Source organism: Budorcas taxicolor, chromosome 2 (genome assembly GCF_023091745.1).
Source record: "Budorcas taxicolor isolate Tak-1 chromosome 2, Takin1.1, whole genome shotgun sequence".
Taxonomy (NCBI): Eukaryota; Metazoa; Chordata; class Mammalia; order Artiodactyla; family Bovidae; genus Budorcas; species Budorcas taxicolor.
Window position 1 is genome coordinate 147,474,750 of NC_068911.1, and position 8,192 is coordinate 147,482,941.

Genomic DNA, 8,192 nt, shown 5'->3' on the forward strand with positions numbered 1-8,192 from the left:
AGAACCCAGTTAACACCTCTCTATAAAAATGTTAAGATTTGGTGGAAGGGTCTGGAAGTCTACTCATCTTGCAACCACCCAAGACAAGCCTGGTAGGTAAGTTCCCTTGCTTATCAATCCTGCCACCACCAACCTGCAGGGGTCTGCCTCTTTCTTCAGTCTCTCCCTGCCCTCCAAGTATGGGGGTGATTTTAGATTATACTCAGGAAGTTCCTGAGGAAGTTTGTGAACCAACAAGCATATAAATATCTCTTTTCATTGTATCAACCAAAGGAGAAAATATAAAAGGCAGAGCCTGAGGGCAAATGTCAGGAACAAGAGGGAAATCCTGCAGAGAGAATCAGAAACAGCATGGAGGGTACAGATTACAGGAAATAATTCAATAAAAACAACCTTGAGTCAGAAAAGTCAAAGCATTGAGGCAACTAGTCCCCTAAAAATGTTTTAAAAAGGAAGAAAAGGAGAAAAGTAAAACAAACTTTAAGGATTAACACTAAAGGTAACAGAAGTTTAGTAAAAGTGGTTATATCTAGACACTGAGCTCATTGCAAAGGCATATTTCTATCTTACACACAAGAGGAATACAAATATAGGGAGATGCTCTCCTGGAGATAAGGGATAGTTCAAGTGGTAGAATGAGTTAGGACATTGTGAGAGAAGTTGATTTAGAAGACAGAAGAAGGGACTTCCCTGTGGTCCAGTGGGTAAGACTCTAGGTTCCCAATGCAGGGAGTTCAGGTTCAGTCCCTGGTGGGGATCTAAGATCCCACATACTGCAACTAAGCCCACACACCACAGCTACTGAGCCTATACACTCTAGAGCCTGTATGACACAACAAAAGCCCAGCACTGCCAAAATAAATAATAATAAAGAAAACAGAAGAAAATGACTTGACCAAGATCCTTGTGAAAATCTGTGACTGAAAAGTCTGAAATGTTGTCACTAACAGATGGGAAGATTTTTCCTTCTTAAGAAAGCCGGTGAAACTATGGATATTCAACTGTTCTCACACGAGTCATCTCCTTTCTGAACTTAAATGTTTGCCCCCAAGGGAGCTTGAGAAACATCTACAACTTTCATTTTAAAGGGTCTTTGTTAGAAACTCTTTTTTTAATCTTTATGTGCATGCCTTACAGATGAGGAGAAATGTATACCTTTTTATTCCCAAACAGGACAAAAGAAAATTGTCATTGGATTTTACAAAACCTATATATTCTACATGAAAGAGAGTATTAAAAAAGGTAGATTTACTGTGAGGTCCATAATGATCAAGTTTTAGGGCCCCTCACTTGTATGGGCTTCAAACAGAAGTTAATGCTTTGGGTATGATCTGATTTATTTATTTATTGCTGTTGTTTTAATTTTCTTTTTGATGTCAAGATAAATACTATTGATTTTATTATTTTTCATTCTTCTTTTCCATACTTTATTATTTACTACCTGAATTTTCTCAGGTCTTTAATGCATAAATTTATGTATGACAAAGATGCTATCATTTATATAGTCCACGTTAGTGTTGATAATGTCTTTGTTTCATTGAAACATCTTTAAAATGATTATAGAATGGGCCTCTGAACAAGCACAACAAGGGCGTTTCTTGCTGTCTCTCACAACTGTTTCTAAGTGTGGATTTTATTAAGTTTAATGCTACCAGGCTTCCCTGGTAGCTCAGCTGATAAAGAATCTGCCTGCAAGGCAGGAGACTCTGGTTCGATTCCTGGGTGAGGAAGATGTGCTGGAGAAGCGATAGGCTACCCACTCTAATAGTCCATAGGACTGCAAAGAGTTGGACACGACTGAGTGACTTCACTTTTCTTTTTCACCCATTCCAGTATTCTTGGGCTTCGCTGGTGGCTCAGCTGGTAAAGAATCCACCTACAGTGTGGAGATCTGAACCCTGGATTGGGAAGATCCCCTGGAGAAGGGAACTGCTACCCTCTCCAATATTCTAGCCTGGAGTGGGTAGAATTAAGAGCCTTAACTGAGTATTGGATATAGCAGAAATACTGAATATAGGGACCAGTGACTACCTAGTTAATACAATAGTGCTTAACAAAGAATGAAAGGAGGCAGAGTTTCAGAATTAACATACACTAGTGAAGGTCTCATCTCTAAATCACTGACATTTTTGTAGTGAAAAGAATTGGTAAACACTCCACTCTCCACACTAGGAGATGGCTAAAGTTTAGGATTTAATCATTATCTCAGAGTTTCTCTTCAAGAAGAGTCAGTATTAAAGACTAAGGAATTAACTATTCAGGTAGGCCCTCCCTCCTCTTCAGGCACAGTAATGCTCTAAATGCTACTCAGTACAGTTATACAGTCCAGGGAAAGGTGCAGGGAGTCATGTCTTGATAACTAAGGAAATATTTTCATCTGGTATGTGACTGAGTAGGTAAAGCTCCTACAATGTATGAGATGAGATGCAGGAGACGTGGGTTCAATCCCAGGGTTGGGAAGACCCCCTAGAGGACGGCATGGATAGCAACCCACCCTGGTATTCTTGCCTAGAGAATCCCCATGGACAGAGGAGCATGGTGGGCTACAGTCCATATGGTCAAGTAGAGTCAAACACGACGGAGTGACTGAGCACGCACACGTCCCAAATTCAGTGGATAGATGTGTGTTTTGTTTGACCTCCTCAGTGTTTAAAAACTGAACATTCCACATGTAAATCCAGATCTCAGAATCGACAGGAGAGAGAGGTGACCGCTCTCTCTATATCCCTGCAAAACAGCCATTTTTAGGAAGTGCATCATAGGTGTGCCCTTTACAAAGTCATGCAAACTCATTCCACTTTGCCATAATTCCCATCTGTGCCCATTAATAGCACCAAGTCCATTTCACTAATTTATTTGCTTAAGGTCCAAATGCTTCAATTTGTGATTCTTGGATTAGAATGCCCTAGTCTCCCCCAAATTAATGACTTTTCTTGGATTTGTGTTTCACTTATATGTTCTTTAATTATGGAGATCTGTTCAATTATAGCATATACTGGTATAGTATCAAATTTAATCCAACAAAGAGGCTCTTGCGTCACCATTGCCAATGGCTCAGAACAATTTTTCCCTTATCTGTTTTGTGAGGCTGGGTTATCCACCTGCTTCACTGACCATCATGCTAAACTCTAGGGCTGCTACCCCATTTCAAGCATCAGATGTGAGGTATTTATTTTAGGAGAGGAAAGGTGATACCAAGCAGGACTCTGTGAGGTCCTCCTAGGTACAAAGCCCTCTGTGTCCCCCATCTCTTGTTTGTAGAAAAAGGCTTTAGTCTCCTAGAACCTTCCCTGAGTTCCAAAGCACAGACTCAATCAGTTGCTAATGCAGGAAGTGAAGAAATACAGAAACGAAAGAAAAGCAGTCAATCAAGAAAAGTAATGATAGCGTAAAAGAGTCCTAGTTCCTCCTCAAGAAATATACATAACAAGCGATACATATCTTTGAGTTGTTCTGCAGAACTAAGACCCACCCCCCTATCCCCACCCAGGTGGAGGATGGTGACTTCATGCTGAGCACAAAGACCCCAGACTGGTTGGAACCAGAAGGTTGATGACAAGATTCCTGAAACATTACCCCCAAATGTTGCTTTTAAAAACTCTTCCCTGAAAGCTCTCAGGGAGTTCAGTCTTTTGAGCATGAGCTGCCTCTTCTCCTTGCTAGGTTCCTTGAAATAGACACTACACTTTCCTTAATGATAACCTGGTGTCAGTAGAGCAGCTTTGCTGCATAACAGGTGATGACAAGTTTGGTTCAGTAACAAGGTGATGGATTCAGGAAGAGGTTGAATGTTCTGTGAGGTAAGAAGAAATTCAGGCAGATGACTAGCAGGTAAAGATGTCTGAAGGCAAGGATGTTACCTGAGGACATGGGAGCTAAAAGAGATTTGGAGAAACCCCGGAGGGGAACTCTTTTGTAGGATCTAGTTTTTAGGTGTCTTCACTTTCAGTTCTCAAGTATAACCTTTGTTGTATATACCTATCTTCTGAAATTTCTCTAATTTTAGTAAAGAAATATACATTTGGCTAAATAGCTGATGTAGTGGTCTTTGAGAGACTGAAGTGATGGGTTAATCACAGGGAAGGAGGCTTTCTTATTCCAGGAATTTCTGGCACCCCAGAAGAGCGGCAGTTCTGGTTACCTATTGCTAAATAACAACCACATTGAAAATGTAACCCACAAAGCAGCAACCATATTATAATGCTCACAAATCTGAGCATTGGGCAGGTCCTCACATGGCTGAGGGTTGGAGCAGCCGCCATGAATGTCCTTCTCTTTATGCAGTCTCAGGGCCCCTCCACATGGCCTTTTCATGTGGTTTCTGCATCAAGGTGACCTAAAGAGGTCAGGGTTTTTACATTCCAGCTGGGAACTTCAAGGGTGAGTGCAACACTTCCAACATCCTCACTTTAGAGATTTTAAAATATCACTTCTGCAACATCCTATTGCTCAAATCAGTCTCTAAGACCAGCAAGGATTTAAGAGGGGAGGAATTAGACTATACCTCTCAATGGGAGAAGCAGTGAAGGATTTGTGGATATATTTAATCTACCACTGTGGCCTTAGAAGCTTACTGGGTACAGTGTGACACAGATTTCAGGTAGTCATTAACATTACAGAAGGGAAACTCCACAGTCGGGCTGGGAACTGAGGGGCATGATCCATAACACTACAGGAAAACTCTGCAGGGGGACCCTCTCAGCCAAGATAGCAAGATCAAACCTTTGAATTGCTCCTAAAAAAAGGAAAGAATGCTGACATTGGAAAGGGGAATGGAGGGAGGCTTAATCATTTCTGTGAGCTTGTTGAATAGAAAGCAGTGAATCAGTTGTAATAATGCTAACATCTCACTTATCTTGATGACACTTAACTGGTTATCTCAAACACAGGATATAACACTGAAGAAAACTGAAAAGGTTTCATAGCAGCCAAAATAGTAGATGTCTAGATGTTAATGTGTACTTACTTAATTGTAAGAGGGCCATTCCAGGCTTGACTCTCTCTCTTGAGAGCTCATTCTCTCTTACTTTACATGCAATTAGCATAAATGCAGCTTGTGCTATTTTAGCTGATAATAAATTTTAAGTGTCTTGGTTGATTGGTGGGATCAGGGATATGAAGTGCTACTGGAGTACGTTCATTGGCAGCAATAAGGAAAAACTCAGATTTTAAGCCTAAATAGCTTCCAGGCCCTAGCATCTTCTTCACCTTTCACATGCTCTATTCTTTGCCACAGGAAACCCTGGAGCCAATTACACAGGCTCATCTTCATTCCCAGTTCCCAAGGTCAACAAATTTAAACATTGGAAAAACCTTTTTCTGAGGCTAAGCATTGAGTTATTTTTGGTGTGGATCTGACCCTTAAGTTTTGCCTCTGTTGTAATAACTGAGGCTCCTCTCATTCCTGAGTCTCCCAATTCTAATTCTTCTAACTGGGCTTCCATCTAGGTCTTTGTTTTCAGGGTGTCATGTTGATCCCTGATGTCCAAATCTTTTCTGGGTTGGGGTTCTGCCCTCTTGAGGGGTCCCACAGCCCAGGAATCTCTGTTTAGTTAGCAGGGCTGTTTTACTCTGTGAAAGATATTTCCAAAGCCAATTCCTATCAGCTGAACTGATAAGTGTCTCTAATCCAAGACCCCAAAATCAAATTTTCCTCAAGTTAAAATGTCCTGATTTTTCACTGAGAAACTCTTATTGCGACTGTTCAGATCACAGCTGAAGATTTGAGGGGGTGACCAATTCTGACCCCATGTTTGCCACTCTGGCTGATCCTCCATTGCCAGCACTTTCCACTGTCTGATGGGACTTATCTTCCCTAGTGGCAGGTCCTGTGCTTTTCACCCTGCCTTCCCCATCATGCCCTACATGGTTGGCCAATGATCATGCCCCGTTTAAAACTGGATTAGAGTTGCTTTATAATGCTGTGTTCGTTTCTGCTGTGCAATGGACAGAGTCAGCTATACATCTATCCCCTCCCTCTTGCACCTCCCTTCCACCTTTACCCCACCATCCCACCCCTCTAGGTCATTACAGAGCCCCCAGCTGAGCTACCTGTACTTTATGACAGGTTCCCACCAACTATCTATTTTACACATAGTAGTGTATTTATGTCTATCCTAATCTTTCATGGACAGGGGAGCCTGGTGGGCTGCAGTCCATGGGGTCGCTGAGGGTCAGACATGACTGAGCAACTTCACTTTCACTTTTCACTTTCATGCACTGGAGAAGGAAATGGCAACCCCCTCCAGTGTTCTTGCCTGGAGAATCCCAGGGATGGGGGAGCCTGGTGGGCTGCCGTCTACGGGGTCACACAGAGTCGGACACGACTGAAGTGACTTAGCAGCAGCAGCAGCAACCTTCCAATTCGTCCCACACTTCCCTCCCCCCTGGCGTCCATACGTCCATTCTCTACATCTGCATCTCTGTTCTTGCCCTGGAAATGGTTCATCTGAACTATTTTTCTAGACCCTACACATATATGTTAAAGTATGATGCTTGTTTTTCTTTTTTTGACTTAATTCGCTCTGTATGACAGACTCTTGATGCCCTCAACATCTCCAATTTAAAGAAGCAGGAAGAAAACAAATATCTATAAAACAAATACAAAAGCAAGAGAAAGAGTGTGGGATTATTTTATGAACAAATAAATCCCCCAAGAATCATGAGAACAGTAGTAGGCACTTTCTATGCGCCAGGCCCTCTTCTAAGCCCTTCATATATATCAACTCATTTCATTCTCACAAAAACTTGGTACAGTAGTACTAAAGCACTAGTTGTAAGTAACTAGTCCAGGTTACATGGTTAAGTAAGAGGGAGGGGAGTTAAGTTTCAAAGTCAATGATGTTTCCCCAGAATCATCACTTGTACTCATTGTTCTAAGTTCTCAAAAGATGTCAGTGTGTCCTAGTCTAGTTATGATAACCCAAGTCCATAATGATGGTTCCAAGTCTTCAAAAATATAATCTCAATGCTAGAGGGTAAACTTGTGTAAGGTAATTTCAAATAAGTATCTAAAAATTGATTAAAAGCTGATGGGACTTCAAAGGGCAGCACCTGTTATCTGAAAAATGAACTCGTGTGTTGTTACTATCTTATGACTGTTCACTTTTTCCATCAGTTCTATTTAATACTTGAGATGTACTGCATCTTTAATTTAGACCTGACTCTTTCCAGGGAACAGGCTAACATATTAATATATTTCTGGAGCTACACCAGAAACATTTTTATTTGTGGGGTAACAAATTTCAATGCTATGTAATTTTTGGATTACACAGCTCTTTTCAGACCTAAGATCAACAGTAATCAAAAGTAGTACATTAGAATCACATGTAAAACATGTAAAAGACAATATGCCTCAAACTAAAAATAATTGGTCATTCTCCCCCACCTCCCATATCATATTTGTAGAACTTTAGACAATAGTTATTAATTTCATCTTTTTAACAGTTTGGCCAAGTGACTAAAGAGAATGATATTCCTTACATTGTATTTGTTAAAAAATGAACTCCAATTACCTCACAATTGAGGTATAGTTAGTTTGTTACAGGTCATGATTTAATTGCATCAATCTAGAGTTTATTGCCCAATTATCTTGTTAGCATCCACAGCCTTTGGGCCTCTGAAAGTCTAACTAAATAAACTATGCCATCATAAATCTTTTCTCAAGAAGAACAGATAGAGTTATTAAAAATGCATAAAAATAAAAAAGAAACCCTCCAGACATTGAATGTTCCTTCTTAAGAAGTATCCAACATTGGTAGTGGTTAAAAGGGAAGTCATCATCTGTGAATTACAGTGAGCCCTCTTAACAAATATTTGGGCTTAACCCCAGAATGATTAAATCAAACTCAGGAAGTAGGCCTTGGAAACTGGTGTACTTAAAATTTCCCCAGTTAATTCTAACACACAGCAAGCTTGAGAATACTCATCTAAGCCAGGGGATAGCAAACTGTGCTTATTGGCCTGGCCACTTTGAAAATAAAGTTTTACTGGAACCACAGCGACACCTATTCATACACATTGCTACATTGTCTACAATTGCTTTGGGGCTGCAAGGGCAGAACTGAGTAGTTGAGATGGAGAATCTAAAAGCCCAAAATATTTACTATGTGACTAAGGAAGAAGTTTGCCAATCCCTGCTATATGCTAATGTAACATCACGGTTTTTGAGTGGTGGTACTTAAAAGTGCTAA